General features: G+C 42.9%; 2 long non-coding RNA genes and 2 other non-coding genes across 4 annotated transcripts; all 4 read left to right on the forward strand.

Moving 5' to 3' along the window:
- The first annotated feature begins 680 nt into the window (after positions 1–680).
- Positions 681–2,759, forward strand: LOC133105630 (uncharacterized). The gene is made up of 2 exons (XR_009703880.1): positions 681–1,340; positions 1,439–2,759. It is a non-coding gene; the product is annotated as an uncharacterized LOC133105630 (long non-coding RNA).
- A 3,722-nt stretch (positions 2,760–6,481) lies between these two features.
- On the forward strand, positions 6,482–6,588 carry LOC133106125 (U6 spliceosomal RNA). The gene has a single exon (XR_009704297.1). It is a non-coding gene; the product is annotated as a U6 spliceosomal RNA (small nuclear RNA).
- A 4,616-nt stretch (positions 6,589–11,204) lies between these two features.
- LOC133105692 (uncharacterized) lies at positions 11,205–12,787 on the forward strand. The gene is made up of 2 exons (XR_009703888.1): positions 11,205–11,335; positions 11,434–12,787. It is a non-coding gene; the product is annotated as an uncharacterized LOC133105692 (long non-coding RNA).
- Positions 12,788–16,503: 3,716 nt separating this feature from the next.
- On the forward strand, positions 16,504–16,610 carry LOC133106126 (U6 spliceosomal RNA). Its single transcript, XR_009704298.1, has one exon. It is a non-coding gene; the product is annotated as a U6 spliceosomal RNA (small nuclear RNA).
- Positions 16,611–18,647: the final 2,037 nt, after the last annotated feature.

Below are 18,647 nucleotides of genomic sequence, written 5' to 3' on the forward strand. Positions count from 1 at the left end.
GTATAAATTAAAATAGAACTTTCTGTTTTACAAAAATCACAAAACATGTTACCCTGGAGCTCAGGTAAAACACAAAATATGCACCGCTTCACTAAAAATGTTAAAATGTTACCCAGAGCTCCGGTTAGGCATGAAAATATCAACTGGTGCGCAGGTAAGGTTAAAAATATGGAACGCTTCACGAATTTGCGTGTCATCCTTGCGCCGTTCTTTGTTCCAGTGTTCCAATATTGTTCCAATATTGGAGCCAATCAGAGGCCGTCCCTTGTTCCAATTTCCAACTTTGACCAACTTTGACAAAGCTGCTCGGCCAATCGGATGGCCGGATTTGTTCCAAATTTAACGTGTTTGTTCCAAATTCATCACGTGTTTAGCCGGCCAATTATAGCTCTTCCTCCGCTTTGACTCAAATCGGCGCGTCGGCCATTGCTCCCGCATCGGTGAAAGGTAAGCTTTCAATGCGTTTTCTAATGAAATTTATATTAAAATGGGAAGAATTATTTATATTTCCGTATTCGCGATGGTCAGAGCGGGCTAGCCGGTTGGCTTTCGTGCCGTTTTTCGGGCTGTTTAATACGTTTGTATGACTTAAAGGGCACCGAATTCGTTAACGTTAATACACAGAATGAATGAATGAACTTTCCAGGTGTATAAACGCATTATGTACGTATTTTCACATTAGAAATATATCGTAAGACAAAGCTGGCATGTCGCACATTTATAAATTATAAATTACAATTATAAAACGTAATATTAGTTTGCTTGCAAGGTGGATAGCTGCTTTGGCAAGCTGAACCGGAATCATACAGTAGAATAGGTGTGTGCAGTACGACCAAAGTTTTGACTTTGACTTTTACTTGTGTTGTTTCAACTGTTGTTTCATTGTAATATTTATCAGAGAAAGAAGGATCTCCATGAAATAGGAATGGTAGGTTTGGGTAAGAGATTCAATGTGTTTATGCATGCTTTGTAGCTTTGTCCTGTCATCCATCCATCGCTGCCTAGCTGTGGCTTTCATCCTGCACCCCCTGGTATACTGGCACTGGGCAAATTTATAGCATTACTGTAGATGCACTTTCTAATGTACATCACTAACAACCATAATAACTATGGCACCTATTTGGGCTGGGCTGCTTGTAATCGTAGTTACACAGCACAAACACTCAGGGTTTTTTTTTTTTAACTTTATTTTAGGTACGTCTCTGCAAAGGCAATCCTGCTGTCATAGAGGTCCTACACCCGCTCCCCCCGCCTCCACCTCCCACCACCGCTGCCGGAGAAGAGGAGGGACGGGCCCAAGCCACAGCCTCTGAGTTGAACCAGCGCACTCTCTCCCGGTGGTAAGTGGTGGCACGATGCAGAAATTGTATGCCGTGATCCTGTGATGTGTAACTTTCTGCTGACTGACATGCTAACATGTGGTGTTTATCGATCTCAGGTTCTCCCGGAGGTAGAAGGCGTGGGAGAGAGCTGTGCTTCAGCAGGACGTGGTGGGTATTCGCGTCCCTGCCATTGCTTACCAGCAGCTGCCTCCACCACGGCGGCTCCTTCAGGGTGACGAGGCGACCGGACAAGCGGCCTTCATCTTTGTCACCCCAGAAGACCGATCGCGCCAGGCCACCCAGCGAGGAAGGAACGCCCAGCCCTGGCCTGCCACCACCGTGCCCGCTGCTACAATACCGCCGTTAGCCCCACGGATGACAGTGTGAGGAGAAGTACATCTGCCTAAAGTGCGGACAGCTGAAACAGCGGCAATTTTGCCATAGCCGTTTGGGCAACATCGCGTTCTGCTCCACTGCTGCCGGCAAATCGGTGCAGGAGTGGTTGGCAGAGATGAAGGACACTCATGGACGCTGATCCACTGGCTGGGTGGAGGACGCTTTTATTGTATATAGTTCTGTGATCTGCCCTCTACTTGGACCGGTACCTTGGCGAGGTGTAGAGGCTTGCGTGTGCTGAAGACCCTCAGAGCTACATTGCCTGCAGTCCTTGGACTGAGGTGAAGCACCAGACAAAAGCCGGTCCTGCAATGGGAACATTGAATTGTCAAAAGTGTGCCCTTGGCTGCATTTGTAATGGACACTTTTTTTATATGGACACAGTAAAGCTCCCAGTGGTGTGCATCAATGTTTCCCATTTTGTATAGTGCTGTTACTTTATGTCTAAAGTTCAGCATAATTAAGTACGTTTTTAAAACACAATTGTATTACAGTGAAGCAGCTTGTGCATCAATGTTTGGATCATTGCGTATTGCAATCATTGTTTTATCCAACAAAATAAACTAGTAATTGGAAAGGAAATGCTTGTGAAAGGAAATGCTTGTCTTGTTTCTGAATTTAACAATACTTGATGTGAGTCTTTCAAAGTAGTCTTTGAAAGTGAGAATGATTTTCTTCCTTCTCATGCATACAAGTCAAAGCTTCAAAGCTTTTAATGTCCTTCCTTCTCCTGCATCACTGACTGTCTAGACAGGCAGGCAGGCAGGGAGGCAGGCAAGCAGTCAGTCACTGTCCCAAGCCAATTATCCCTGCCAAATGTGTTTTGGATTGTGTACTGCAATCGCTGTTTTATCTAACAAAAGTAACTAAAAAAGTCATCAATAGAGTCAGTGAAAAGCAAACTCTTTGTCTTTTTTAACTTTGTCTTTTTATTTCAGTTAATACATTGCATTGATGTTCACAATTACTACATCTCTGTATAATTCATTTCTGCTGCTGAAATCTGTGTTGTATAAGAATAAAACATACACAGAAAGCCAATAGTCTCTCTGCATTATTCTGACAAGTTACATTTTCTGACATTCTGCATTTGAAGTTCATTAGAAATTCTACACATTACAATTTCTGACATTCAAATTATGTGCATTTACAATAAAAATTTCTGACAATCTGCTTATTCATTACAAATTCCTGACATTGAAATTATGCACATTTACAATTAGAATTTCTGACATTCTGCATATTCATAGTACCAATGCAGTTACTGATATAGTGCCTATACATGTACAGATAGTGCCAGTTACTGATATAGTTAATGATATAATGCCTATACATGTACAGATAGTGCCAGTTACTGATATAGTGCCTATACAGTTCCGATGCAGTTAATGATATACATTTACATATAGCGGTGATTACTGATATAGTGCCTATACATGTACATATAGTGCCAGTGACTAATATAGTCCCAATAGATGTACAGAAACAGTTCCTATACTATTTGGCCCTTGAATTCTGCATACACATAACGCAACACATAATTTGGCGATTTCAGGGCCAGGGCCGGATTTGAACCTGCGCTCTCAGGGCGCAGGGGCCCTGCATTGTGGGAACTAGACCTAACATCCTGAGGATGACCTACACAGCGGCACGGTGTTAATTTGTTGGGAATGTAAAAAAAAAACCAACTGGAAACAGCAAAGTAGGCTGAATTTTGCTACTTTGAGTTTCGTACGGCAAGTATATTTCTTGAGTAATTAAAATACATTAGTTGTATTGTAGACTGGACTGGTTTCGGTCTTGGAACCTGTAGGAACACCACACATCCAGATAAAAGCACAGATCAGGACTTGTAGGTAGCTTTGGATAAAAGCGTCATCCTCAGGATGGCCTACGCAGTGTTATTTTGTTGAGAATGTCTGTCCTCTAGGGTCCTCGTCGCCCTGTGTTCGATTTGCACTTCATTGTGCGTCGCTCTGGATAAGAGCGTCTGCTAAATGCCTGTAATCTAATGTAGTGTGAAAAAGAAAGAACGGGAAACCGCAATGTTGGGTGAATTTTGCTGGGTGAAACAGTTACATTTTTCGACAACAGCATTGAAAACCATTTGCATTTTTTTCCCTTTACATAGTTCTGAATGTAGATCAGGTATATCATTCTGAATACAGTAAAAAGAAAAGAAAAAAGAAACTTTGTGCATGAGGTATATTCCAGATGTCTCATCAAAAACGCATGTCTTACATAAAAACAAAATCAGACTGAAGGCTTCACAATAACCCACAGTCTTGTCCCGGAGGCTAGAACCTAAAGGCATATGGTGAGGCAGCTTCTTTTGGTTATTACTGCCCTAGCCTTTTGAATAGCCTGCCGATGGGTCTTCGCGACTCCAAATCCGTAGACATTTTTGAAGGGAATCGTAAGACACACCCTGTTGTAGGGTGTTTTGCGCAGCCACGCCCGTATTTTCACTTGACCTACACGGCCAGGTGGCCTCGTCGCCTACGGGAGATAATACTGTATTTTTCAAAATAATTTCACTTGTTTCAGTTCGGTGCAATATGGACGCGTGCTCACATAAAACAGTGCTATTACGGCCGGACGTCTCTCGGGTAAGGTTGCCTGCTGTAGGCCGTCCGCATATCACGTTAACTTGGTGTAGAATCAACTTGTTCGCTTGCTAGCTAACGACTCGTGGCCATAGTCCTTCGCCTCCGCTTCGTGCTATTTACAGTAACCCCCTTGTTAACAAGATTATTCCTGATACACGTAGTAAATACAGTCGTGTAGGCTATTTCTTGCATTTTCTGGAAGGCTTGGCTGCTGTGCGTGGATTATCCAGGTACTGAGCAAACTGTTCCCACGTGCTAGGCCGGCTATAGCTAGCTGGTTTGCTACCGTGGCGAGGCGATGTAATTTAGTGATCCGGTGCCTCGCTTATCGTATGTGTGGCCATTTTGCATGCTTAGAGATTGGGGAAGTATAGGAGAAGCGCCGTACGTGGCACAGATAAAGACAATTGTCACAACATTTTCAGAGGCCTTGTTGGAAAACGTGACATTTTCCCCACGTAGGCCCCGGGCCCAGCGGACGTCAAAAGCTGTGTTAAGTTACACTACAGAAGTAAATAATCGTGCGCCATAGTGGCTAATTTATGAAAACGACAACGCAGAAGAACCACTCAGCTTAATTTGGTCGGATATTCACATACGGTAGTCTGCTGAGTGGTCAAAGAGGGAATGCTGCTTTCCTCATTTGTTTTGAGCAAACACTAGTTTCCTCCGCGTTTTCGTGCTTTATAGTGAATTTTTTGTGCTTTGCTAAACCTTGGTCATGGTTCAGGTGTGCTTGCCTACCGTTTGATGAATTGCCTTGAAAAACTCAGCCTCCAGTTTCTGTTATAGTGTAAAGTACCTTTCAGGTGTACTGTATATCGTATTAAAAATGCAGTTAAAATGTATTTTACTTCTATGTGAATTATGTTCTTCCCATAGACTGTATAAAAATAGGCACCGTCTTTTTTTTTTAATCTTTATAAATTTCCCACAATTTGTTGCACAACTATGTACATCCAGGGAATGACACATCAGAGACAGAAAGTACAAACATACAATATCTCATACCGGTGCATTCTACCTTATATACATGCGTTTATCTTGTTAATCAGTGAAAATAAAAACATTTTGCATACAGTTTCCATCCATTCATAGTGGTACGAAATCTTCTCTTAAAGGGATCACAGTCAACCCACCTTCCCACCATTTCAAAAATTTGTCAATTTGTAAATTTACTGAGAAAGTGATCTTTTCCATCACGTACATTTCTATTACAATATCTAGCCAGTTATCAATATTAGGCCTTTCAGGAAGTAACCATTTCCGTGTCACTGCTTTTTTACTTGCTGCTAAAAGTATGTCCATTAAATATTTATCTTTACTCCCCAAACCAAGGGATATATTCCCCAAGTATAGAGCTTTGCTTTCAAAGGGTATTTTCATCATAAATATATTTTGAAGGGCTTCTCGTATCTGTTCTCAGTATTCTTTAATTTTGGGGCAAGACCAAAATATGTGGTGGTGATCAGCAATCATGCCGCCCTGTCTCCAGCACATTGGGAAGGCACCGTCTTTTTGACCGTTTCCCTGTCGCCCCTTATCTAGCTGGAGAGCCCTTGTGAAAGGAATGAGACGCCTGACCTCTAGTGGCAATTACTAGCAATGTACGGGGAAATCCGGAAGTATTTGAATTTGAAGATGGCGGGCTCCTTGTTTACTTTTCTTCAGATTTTACCTTTTGCTGTCAGATGGCCTGACCTTACCTATACTTAGTAATACTATTGTTTTGTTGTTGTGTTTTTTCTGTCTTTCAGTGTGCGATGAATCTTTCAAGCATGTTCAGCTGATGGTGACTGAGATGAGGACAGCATGCAGCGGACAGGCTGGAGGCGGAGACAGTGCAGTTCTTTGTGAGGGTGCAGCCAATAGCAGGATCGAGGCAGTCGGCTGCATAACTCGGCAGCGCACATCCGTGGACTCCCATTTGCCTGCCTCGGAGGGACATTGATGTCTAAATGTGTTCAAATCAACATCAGAGGTTGTGTTTGATTAACCTCCTGATGCAGATTTGTCTTGTCTGTAAGTGCTGCCGGTTTAGGCTGTCCTTACGAGGCACACATGCTTGCTATGCATGCTTTCACACTCCGTCCATGGCTGGGAACCATGGGCAGAACCCGCCCCTTAAGTAGCGCAGGCTCAGGTAGGTCTCTTGTGCTCGCTCCGGCAGCACATATACTAAAATTGGAACGATACAGAGAAGATTAGCATGGCCCCTGCGCAAGGATGACACGCAAATTCGTGAAGCGTTCCATATTTTTAACCTTTTAACCTGCGCACCAGTTGATATTTTCATGCCTAACCTGAGCTCTGGGTAATATTTTAACATTTTTAGTGAAGCGGTGCATATTTTGTGCCTTGCCTGAGGTCCAGGTAACATTTTTTGGTGATTCTGTGCCTTACCTGAGCTCCAGGGTTTTGTGATTTTTGTAAAACAAAGTTCTATTTTAATTTATACAAGCTGCTGTCCGGGTGTACCTAATAAAGTGGTCACTGAGTGTCCACTAACTCTGCTCGAGGGCAGGGGCTCACAGGAAATGGGTGGGCTAAATATTTGCATTTACAGGCTGGTGTACAGGTGTACCTAATAAAATGGTCACTGATTGTGTGAACCGCTAGAGGGCAACGGCTGTTGTGATATCACAGGCTATTGTGACGGCACTTCAAATTGGTGGTCTAATAAGTATTTGTATTTACGAGTGTAGAGATATACCTAATAAAGTGAAACTTCTGTCCTATTTTAAAAATAGAATCTCCATCTCCGACCTTTTTTTTTTTTTTTTTTTAGAAATAAAATCTCCATCTCGGTCCTATTTTAAAGAGTAGAACAGGTTCTCTGTATTGTTCCCATTTTAAGAAGTAGAACAGGCCGCTGAGGTGACTTGAAAAAGACTTCATACGCCAGCGGACAAGTGCCTGGACATGGGTGGATGCTCTGCGTGAGAAGTTGGCACTTTTTCCCCCTCTGTTGATTGATGCAAATGTTTCTTTGTGCACTGCACACCACCTTGAGTGTATATTGTAAATAAAACTTTAAATGAGACTAATCGCTGTTGTCTGTTACTCTGAAGACACTGAGTATCATGTGGGTATTTCCTAATATTTTGTGACTGTTCATATATCCAGGTCTAGCAAACTCGAATTCAGTTCTTGAGAATGTTTTGCTACTCATTGTCCAATTTCATTTATTTTCCAGGCACAAATTTTATTTCACAGTACAAAATGCAGAAAGGGGGCACAAAAGATTATATTATTAATAATAATACTACTAATAATAATAATACAAATATGGCGCAACTCGTTCACAGCAGAACATGGAGAAATGTCATGAGTACAAGAGATGGACGTAAATGGGGACCTACTTGTTGCTGCAACTAAATTCGGCAATTGTTCCAACGGTAGATAAACTGCCATCAAACAACAAGGACTGATTTGCACGTCCTCAAACTTAAACTGGAGCTATGCTGACGCCTAGTGTTAAATCTGAGCGTTTTTTCTGCTATTCAATATGTATGAAAATAGATTTTTCACTGGCTTCTAGAGTGACTGCTATCGCGGTCACATCAGAATTATCACTGGTCTGATATTTTAATCACATAAATAAGTAGAATAAATGGAGCATGCCCATGGGAGGCATGTGTCCTGGTCAAAGCTGATGTCCTGCAGCGCCCGGCCCGTCTGCGACGGAGGTTCCCTGCAATGTGAGGCTGTGCACACAGGAAAAACATGCTTATCACAAGGTTTATGAACATGCTATGTGACACAGAGTATTTAAAATAAAATAAAAACTTCACAGGAGCTACTAAGTTGTAGTAGTTGACAGACCTAACCACAGCTAGATAGCTACACTATACCACTGAAATGACTCACTTTTTAAAACATTTCGACAGAAATGTTAAACTGGGGGAGTAATTAGGCTACATTATTCGTATTGTCACACACTGATTCAAGGTATGTAGGTATGTATGTTGGTAGGTAGGTAGCCAAGCAGCTATCCGCCTTACAAGCCAGATAATATTACGTTTTATAATTAAAACGAAATGTGCGACATGACTTACGATATATTTCGAATGTGTGTCAGTGGTCCAGTGGGCGTGGCAGGGATTGTGTCAGGTCAGTGGGCGTGGCAGGGAGTGTGTCAGTGGCCCAGTTGCCATGGCAGCCGAGTCAGGAGATGCCGGGCCACCGAAACAAAAACGGTAGTGCAAGGGAAAACTGCAGAATGTCCACGTACGGTACGGACAGTTGAAACGCCGTTTCGGTAACATGGCGCTCTGCTCCATTGCCGCCGGCAAATCTGCACACAAGTGGGCGGCAGAGATGAAGGATCTCAGACCAGGCTGCTGAGGGGAAGGAGGACGGGGCTGGGCAGTGGACCGTGGGGTCATCCTCCTCCTCAAAGCCTCCTCACGTACAGATCCAGGTCATGGATGTCAGAAGAAGGTAGCTGATCGGTCGCAGGACGTGCTGAATCGGCTGGACCTGGCTCATCGGAAACCAGTTTCCAGCGATTCTAATGTACAAGTGGAGATTTCAGTTTCACATCCATTCTTTGAATGGCAAGCCTGTCCTAGCTCTGTCCTGTTCTTTTCTCACCACTCCATTTTCAGCCCACACTTTCTTTGTTGCGTTTATCGACTGGACGCACAACGGAGAAGCATGGAAAAGGAAAAATCAGGAATAGCCCCTCTAAAGCCTGTATGCTTGTAGGCCTGCCTAATTTCTGTGCCCTTTTACTATGTATAACTTGTGTGCTTTACAAGTCATATTAATTGAATTATTTCCTTGTAGATCATTCAGTGTTCTTGCATACTGATTCCAGAAACCATACTCCCAGCATAATGTGCAGATTCATTATTGTTAATTTTCCGTGTACCACCATCATTTAATTCCGTTTCCTAAAATAAGTCCCACTGTAGATAAGGTGGTCCTAGGCCCAGCATTCTGACTCTGTTCCCCTTCTACCTCTCAAGCGTTAGTATTACAAAAAAAAAGGTTTGATTTGCATATGGAAAGGATTTCCGTGGCGGCACGGATGGTGCAGTGGGTAGCACTGCCGCCTCACAGCAAGGAGGTCCTGGGTTCGAATCTCCCCGTGTTTGCGTGGGTTTCCTCCGGGTACTCCGGTTTCCTCCCACAGTCCAAAGACATGCAGGTTAGGCTGATTGGAGAGTCTAAATTGCCTGTAGGTGTGAGTGGTGTGTGTGCCCTGTGATGGACTGGCGATCTGTCCAGGGTGTATTCCTGCCTTTCGCCCAATGTATGCTGGGATAGGCTCCAGCAACCCTGTTCAGGATAAGCGGGTTAGGATAATGAATGAATGAATGAATGAATGTGTTTCTGTCTTCCATCACCTCCAATAGTAGAGCCTTGAATACTATATTAGTGTATTATGCATCTGCAACAACTGAAAACGAAACCCTTTTATTTCGTTGCAAGTTGCAAGTCTAAAGCAAACAACCATCCAAAAATGAGCCCTTGCTCTTTGAAATTGAGGTTTATTTGATCAGAGGGAAGATGGCCAGCTACTGGCCCACCAGAAGCCTTTTTCAAGTCACCTCAGTGGCCTGTTCTACTTCTTAAAATGGGAACAATACAGAGAACCTGTTCTACTCTTTAAAATAGGACCGAGATGGAGATTTTTTTTTAAAAGGTCGGAGATGGAGATTCTATTTTTAAAATAGGACGGAGTTTCACTTTATTAGGTATATCTCTGCCCTCGAGCAGAGTTAGTGGACACTCAGGACCACTTTATTAGGTACACCCGGACAGCAGCTTGTATAAATTAAAATAGAACTTTCTGTTTTACAAAAATCACAAAACATGTTACCCTGGAGCTCAGGTAAAACACAAAATATGCACCGCTTCACTAAAAATGTTAAAATGTTACCCAGAGCTCCGGTTAGGCATGAAAATATCAACTGGTGCGCAGGTAAGGTTAAAAATATGGAACGCTTCACGAATTTGCGTGTCATCCTTGCGCCGTTCTTTGTTCCAGTGTTCCAATATTGTTCCAATATTGGAGCCAATCAGAGGCCGTCCCTTGTTCCAATTTCCAACTTTGACCAACTTTGACCAACTTTGACAAAGCTGCTCGGCCAATCGGATGGCCGGATTTGTTCCAAATTAACGTGTTTGTTCCAAATTCATCACGTGTTTAGCCGGCCAATTATAGCTCTTCCTCCGCTTTGACTCAAATCGGCGCGTCGGCCATTGCTCCCGCATCGGTGAAAGGTAAGCTTTCAATGCGTTTTCTAATGAAATTTATATTAAAATGGGAAGAATTATTTATATTTCCGTATTCGCGATGGTCAGAGCGGGCTAGCCGGTTGGCTTTCGTGCCGTTTTTCGGGCTGTTTAATACGTTTGTATGACTTAAAGGGCACCGAATTCGTTAACGTTAATACACAGAATGAATGAATGAATGAATGAACTTTCCAGGTGTATAAACACATTATGTACGTATTTTCACATTAGAAATATATCGTAAGACAAAGCTGGCATGTCGCACATTTATAAATTATAAATTACAATTATAAAACGTAATATTAGTTTGCTTGCAAGGTGGATAGCTGCTTTGGCAAGCTGAACCGGAATCGTACAGTAGAATAGGTGTGTGCAGTACGACCAAAGTTTTGACTTTGACTTTTACTTGTGTTGTTTCAACTGTAAAATTATTTATATTTATACACCCCCTGATATACTGGCACTGGGCAAATTTATAGCATTACTGTAGATGCACTTTCTAATGTACATCACTAACAACCATAATAACTATGGCACCTATTTGGGCTGGGCTGCTTGTAATCGTAGTTACACAGCACAAACACTCTGGGTTTTTTTTTTTTTTAACTTTATTTTAGGTACGTCTCTGCAAAGGCAATCCTGCTGTCATAGAGGTCCTACACCCGCCCCCCCGCCTCCACCTCCCACCACCGCTGCCGGAGAAGAGGAGGGATGGGCCCAAGCCACAGCCTCTGAGTTGAACCAGTGCACTCTCTCCCGGTGGTAAGTGGTGGCACGATGCAGAAATTGTATGCCGTGATCCTGTGATGTGTAACTTTCTGCTGACTGACATGCTAACATGTGGTGTTTATCGATCTCAGGTTCTCCCGGAGGTAGAAGGCGTGGGAGAGAGCTGTGCTTCAGCAGGACGTGGTGGGTACTCGCGTCCCTGCCATTGCTTACCAGCAGCTGCCTCCACCACGGCGGCTCCTTCAGGGTGACGAGGCGACCGGACAAGCGGCCTTCATCTTTGTCACCCCAGAAGACCGATCGCGCCAGGCCACCCAGCGAGGAAGGAACGCCCACGCGCCCATCCTGCCACCCTCCGTCCCAGCCCAGCCCTGGCCTGCCACCACCGTGCCCGCTGCTACAATACCGCCGTTAGCCCCACGGATGACAGTGTGAGGAGAAGTACATCTGCCTAAAGTGCGGACAGCTGAAACAGCGGCAATTTTGCCATAGCCGTTTGGGCAACATCGCGTTCTGCTCCACTGCTGCCGGCAAATCGGTGCAGGAGTGGTTGGCAGAGATGAAGGACACTCATGGACGCTGATCCACTGGCTGGGTGGAGGACGCTTTTATTGTATATAGTTCTGTGATCTGCCCTCTACTTGGACCGGTACCTTGGCGAGGTGTAGAGGCTTGCGTGTGCTGAAGACCCTCAGAGCTACATTGCCTGCAGTCCTTGGACTGAGGTGAAGCACCAGACAAAAGCCGGTCCTGCAATGGGAACATTGAAATGTCAAAAGTGTGCCCTTGGCTGCATTTGTAACGGACACTTTTTTATATGGACACAGTAAAGCTCCCAGTGGTGTGCATCATTGTTTCCCATTTTGTATAGTGCTGTTACTTTATGTCTAAAGTTCAGCATAATTAAGTACGTTTTTAAAACACAATTGTATTACAGTGAAGCAGCTTGTGCATCAATGTTTGGATCATTGCGTATTGCAATCATTGTTTTATCCAACAAAATAAACTAGTAATTGGAAAGGAAATGCTTGTGAAAGGAAATGCTTGTCTTGTTTCTGAATTTAACAATACTTGATGTGAGTCTTTCAAAGTAGTCTTTGAAAGTGAGAATGATTTTCTTCCTTCTCATGCATACAAGTCAAAGCTTCAAAGCTTTTAATGTCCTTCCTTCTCCTGCATCACTGACTGTCTAGACAGGCAGGCAGGCTGGGAGGCAGGCAAGCAGTCAGTCACTGTCCAAAGCCAATTATCCCTGCCAAATGTGTTTTGGATTGTGTACTGCAATCGCTGTTTTATCTAACAAAAGTAACTAAAAAAAGTCATCAATAGAGTCAGTGAAAAGCAAACTCTTTGTCTTTTTTAACTTTGTCTTTTTATTTCAGTTAATACATTGCATTGATGTTCACAATTACTACATCTCTGTATAATTCATTTCTGCTGCTGAAATCTGTGTTGTATAAGAATAAAACATACACAGAAAGCCAATAGTCTCTCTGCATTATTCTGACAAGTTACATTTTCTGACATTCTGCATTTGAAGTTCATTAGAAATTCTACACATTACAATTTCTGACATTCAAATTATGCGCATTTACAATTAAAATTTCTGACAATCTGCTTATTCATTACAAATTCCTGACATTGAAATGATGCACATTTACAATTAGAATTTCTGACATTCTGCATATTCATAGTACCAATGCAGTTACTGATATAGTGCCTATACATGTACAGATAGTGCCAGTTACTGATATAGTTAATGATATAATGCCTATACATGTACAGATAGTGCCAGTTACTGATATAGTGCCTATACAGTTCCGATGCAGTTAATGATATACATTTACATATAGCGGTGATTACTGATATAGTGCCTATACATGTACATATAGTGCCAGTGACTAATATAGTGCCAATAGATGTACAGAAACAGTTCCTATACTATTTGGCCCTTGAATTCTGCATACACATAACGCAACACATAATTTGGCGATTTCAGGGCCAGGGCCGGATTTGAACCTGCGCTCTCAGGGCGCAGGGGCCCTGCATTGTGGGAACTAGACCTAACATCCTGAGGATGACCTACACAGCGGCACGGTGTTAATTTGTTGGGAATGTAAAAAAAACAACAACTGGAAACAGCAAAGTAGGCTGAATTTTGCTACTTTGAGTTTCGTAAGGCAAGTATATTTCTTGAGTAATTAAAATACATTAGTTGTATTGTAGACTGGACTGGTTTCGGTCTTGGAACCTGTAGGAACACCACACATCCAGATAAAAGCACAGATCAGGACTTGTAGGTAGCTTTGGATAAAAGCGTCATCCTCAGGATGGCCTACGCAGTGTTATTTTGTTGAGAATGTCTGTCCTCTAGGGTCCTCGTCGCCCTGTGTTCGATTTGCACTTCATTGTGCGTCGCTCTGGATAAGAGCGTCTGCTAAATGCCTGTAATCTAATGTAGTGTGAAAAAGAAAGAACGGGAAACCGCAATGTTGGGTGAATTTTGCTGGGTGAAACAGTTACATTTTTCGAAAACCATTTGCATTTTTTCCCCTTTACATAGTTCTGAATGTAGATCAGGTATATCATTCTGAATACAGTAAAAAGAAAAGAAAAAAGAAACTTTGTGCATGAGGTATATTCCAGATGTCTCATCAAAAACGCATGTCTTACATAAAAACAAAATCAGACTGAAGGCTTCACAATAACCCACAGTCTTGTCCCGGAGGCTAGAACCTAAAGGCATATGGTGAGGCAGCTTCTTTTGGTTATTACTGCCCTAGCCTTTTGAATAGCCTGCCGATGGGTCTTCGCGACTCCAAATCCGTAGACATTTTTGAAGGGAATCGTAAGACACACCCTGTTGTAGGGTGTTTTGCGCAGCCACGCCCGTATTTTCACTTGACCTACACGGCCAGGTGGCCTCGTCGCCTACGGGAGATAATATTGTATTTTTCAAAATAATTTCACTTGTTTCAGTTCGGTGCAATATGGACGCGTGCTCACATAAAACAGTGCTATTACGGCCGGACGTCTCTCGGGTAAGGTTGCCTGCTGTAGGCCGTCCGCATATCACGTTAACTTGGTGTAGAATCAACTTGTTCGCTTGCTAGCTAACGACTCGTGGCCATAGTCCTTCGCCTCCGCTTCGTGCTATTTACAGTAACCCCCTTGTTAACAAGATTATTCCTGATACACGTAGTAAATACAGTCGTGTAGGCTATTTATTGCATTTTCTGGAAGGCTTGGCTGCTGTGCGTGGATTATCCAGGTACTGAGCAAACTGTTCCCACGTGCTAGGCCGGCTATAGCTAGCTGGTTTGCTACCGTGGCGGGGCGATGTAATTTAGTGATCCGGTGCCTCGCTTATCGTATGTGTGGCCATTTTGCATGCTTAGAGATTGGGGAAGTATAGGAGAAGCGCCGTACGTGGCACAGATGAAGACAATTGTCACAACATTTTCAGAGGCCTTGTTGGAAAACGTGACATTTTCCCCACGTAGGCCCCGGGCCCAGCGGACGCCAAAAGCTGTGTTAAGTTACACTACAGAAGTAAATAATCGTGCGCCATAGTGGCTCATTTATGAAAACGACAACGCAGAAGAACCACTCCGCTTAATTTGGTCGGATATTCACATACGGTAGTCTGCTGAGTGGTCAAAGAGGGAATGCTGCTTTCCTCATTTGTTTTGAGCAAACACTAGTTTCCTCCGCGTTTTCGTGCTTTTTAGTGAATTTTGTGTGCTTTGCTAAACCTTGGTCATGGTTCAGGTGTGCTTGCCTACCGTTTGATGAATTGCCTTGAAAAACTCAGCCTCCAGTTTCTGTTATAGTGTAAAGTACCTTTCAGGTGTACTGTATATCGTATTAAAAATGCAGTTAAAATGTATTTTACTTCTATGTGAATTATGTTCTTCCCATAGACTGTATAAAAATAGGCACCGTCTTTTTTTAAAAAATCTTTATAAATTTCCCACAATTTGTTGCACAACTATGTACATCCAGGGAATGACACATCAGAGACAGAAAGTACAAACATACAATATCTCATACAATACCGGTGCATTCTACCTTATATACATGCGTTTATCTTGTTAATCAGTGAAAATAAAAACATTTTGCATACAGTTTCCATCCATTCATAGTGGTACGAAATCTTCTCTTAAAGGGATCACAGTCAACCCACCTTCCCACCATTTCAAAAATTTGTCAATTTGTAAATTTACTGAGAAAGTGATCTTTTCCATCACGTACATTTCTATTACAATATCTAGCCAGTTATCAATATTAGGCCTTTCAGGAAGTAACCATTTCCGTGTCACTGCTTTTTTACTTGCTGCTAAAAGTATGTCCATTAAATATTTATCTTTACTCCCCAAACCAAGGGATATATTCCCCAAGTATAGAGCTTTGCTGTCAAAGGATATTTTCATCATAAATATATTTTGAAGGGCTTCTCGTATCTGTTCTCAGTATTCTTTAATTTTGGGGCAAGACCAAAATATGTGGTGGTGATCAGCAATCATGCCGCCCTGTCTCCAGCACATTGGGAAGGCACCGTCTTTTTGACCGTTTCCCTGTCGCCCCTTATCTAGCTGGAGAGCCCTTGTGAAAGGAATGAGACGCCTGACCTCTAGTGGCAATTACTAGCAATGTACGGGGAAATCCGGAAGTATTTGAATTTGAAGATGGCGGGCTCCTTGTTTACTTTTCTTCAGATTTTACCTTTTGCTGTCAGATGGCCTGACCTTACCTATACCTAGTAATACTATTGTTTTGTTGTTGTGTTTTTTCTGTCTTTCAGTGTGTGATGAATCTTTCAAGCATGTTCAGCTGATGGTGACTGAGATGAGGACAGCATGCAGCGGACAGGCTGGAGGCGGAGACAGTGCAGTTCTTTGTGAGGGTGCAGCCAATAGCAGGATCGAGGCAGTCGGCTGCATAACTCGGCAGCGCACATCCGTGGACTCCCATTTGCCTGCCTCGGAGGGACATTGATGTCTAAATGTGTTCAAATCAACATCAGAGGTTGTGTTTGATTAACCTCCTGATGCAGATTTGTCTTGTCTGTAAGTGCTGCCAGTTTAGGCTGTCCTTACGAGGCACACATGCTTGCTATGCATGCTTTCACACCCCGTCCATGGCTGGGAACCATGGGCAGAACCCGCCCCTTAAGTAGCGCAGGCTCAGGTAGGTCTCTTGTGCTCGCTCCGGCAGCACATATACTAAAATTGGAACGATACAGAGAAGATTAGCATGGCCCCTGCGCAAGGATGACACGCAAATTCGTGAAGCGTTCCATATTTTTAACCTTTTAACCTGCGCACCAGTTGATATTTTCATGCCTAACCTGAGCTCTGGGTAATATTTTAACATTTTTAGTGAAGCGGTGCATATTTTGTGCCTTGCCTGAGGTCCAGGTAACATTTTTTGGTGATTCTGTGCCTTACCTGAGCTCCAGGGTTTTGTGATTTTTGTAAAACAGAAAGTTCTATTTTAATTTATACAAGCTGCTGTCCGGGTGTACCTAATAAAGTGGTCACTGAGTGTCCACTAACTCTGCTCGAGGGCAGGGGCTCACAGGAAATGGGTGGGCTAAATATTTGCATTTACAGGCTGGTGTACAGGTGTACCTAATAAAATGGTCACTGATTGTGTGAACCGCTAGAGGGCAACGGCTGTTGTGATATCACAGGCTATTGTGACGGCACTTCAAATTGGTGGTCTAAGTATTTGTATTTACGAGTGTAGAGATATACCTAATAAAGTGAAACTTCTGTCCTATTTTAAAAATAGAATCTCCATCTCCGACCTTTTTTTTATTTTATTTTTTTTAGAAATAAAATCTCCATCTCGGTCCTATTTTAAAGAGTAGAACAGGTTCTCTGTATTGTTCCCATTTTAAGAAGTAGAACAGGCCGCTGAGGTGACTTGAAAAAGACTTCATACACCAGCGGACAAGTGCCTGGACATGGGTGGATGCTCTGCGTGAAAAGTTGGCACTTTTTCCCCCTCTGTTGATTGATGCAAATGTTTCTTTGTGCACTGCACACCACCTTGAGTGTATATTGTAAATAAAACTTTAAATGAGACTAATCGCTGTTGTCTGTTACTCTGACGACACTGAGTATCATGTGGGTATTTCCTAATATTTTGTGACTGTTCATATATCCAGGTCTAGCAAACTCGAATTCAGTTCTTGAGAATGTTTTGCTACTCATTGTCCAATTTCATTTCTTTTCCAGGCACAAATTTGATTTCACAGTACAAAATGCAGAAAGGGGGCACAAAAGATTATATTATTAATAATAATACTACTAATAATAATAATACAAATATGGCGCAACTCGTTCACAGCAGAACATGGAGAAATGTCATGAGTACAAAAGATGGACGTAAATGGGGACCTACTTGTTGCTGCAACTAAATTCGGCAATTGTTCCAACGGTAGATAAACTGCCATAAAACAACAAGGACTGATTTGCACGTCCTCAAACTTAAACTGGAGCTATGCTGACGCCTAGTGTTAAATCTGAGCGTTTTTTCTGCTATTCAATATGTATGAAAATAGATTTTTCACTGGCTTCTAGAGTGACTGCTATCGCGGTCACATCAGAATTATCACTGGTCTGATATTTTAATCACATAAATAAGTAGAATAAATGGAGCATGCCCATGGGAGGCATGTGTCCTGGTCCAAGCTGATGTCCTGCAGCGCCCGGCCCGTCTGCGACGGAGGTTCCCTGCAATGTGAGGCTGTGCACACAGGAAAAACATGCTTATCACAAGGTTTATGAACATGATATGTGACACAGAGTATTTAAAATAAAATAAAAACTTCACAGGAGCTACTAAGTTGTAGTAGTTGACAGACCTAACCACAGCTAGATAGCTACACTATACCACTGAAATGACTCACTTTTTAAAACATTTCGACAGAAATGTTAAACTGGGGGAGTAATTAGGCTACATTATTCGTATTGTCACACACTGATTCAAGGTATGTAGGTATGTATGTTGGTAGGTAGGTAGCCAAGCAGCTATCCGCCTTACAAGCCAGATAATATTACGTTTTATAATTAAAACGAAATGTGCGACATGACTTACGATATATTTCGAATGTGTGTCAGTGGTCCAGTGGGCGTGGCAGGGATTGTGTCAGGTCAGTGGGCGTGGCAGGGAGTGTGTCAGTGGCCCAGTTGCCATGGCAGCCGAGTCAGGAGATGCCGGGCCACCGAAACAAAAACGGTAGTGCAAGGGAAAACTGCAGAATGTCCACGTACGGTACGGACAGTTGAAACGCCGTTTCGGTAACATGGCGCTCTGCTCCATTGCCGCCGGCAAA

Source organism: Conger conger, chromosome 12, assembly GCF_963514075.1.
Source record: "Conger conger chromosome 12, fConCon1.1, whole genome shotgun sequence".
Lineage (NCBI taxonomy): Eukaryota > Metazoa > Chordata > Actinopteri > Anguilliformes > Congridae > Conger > Conger conger.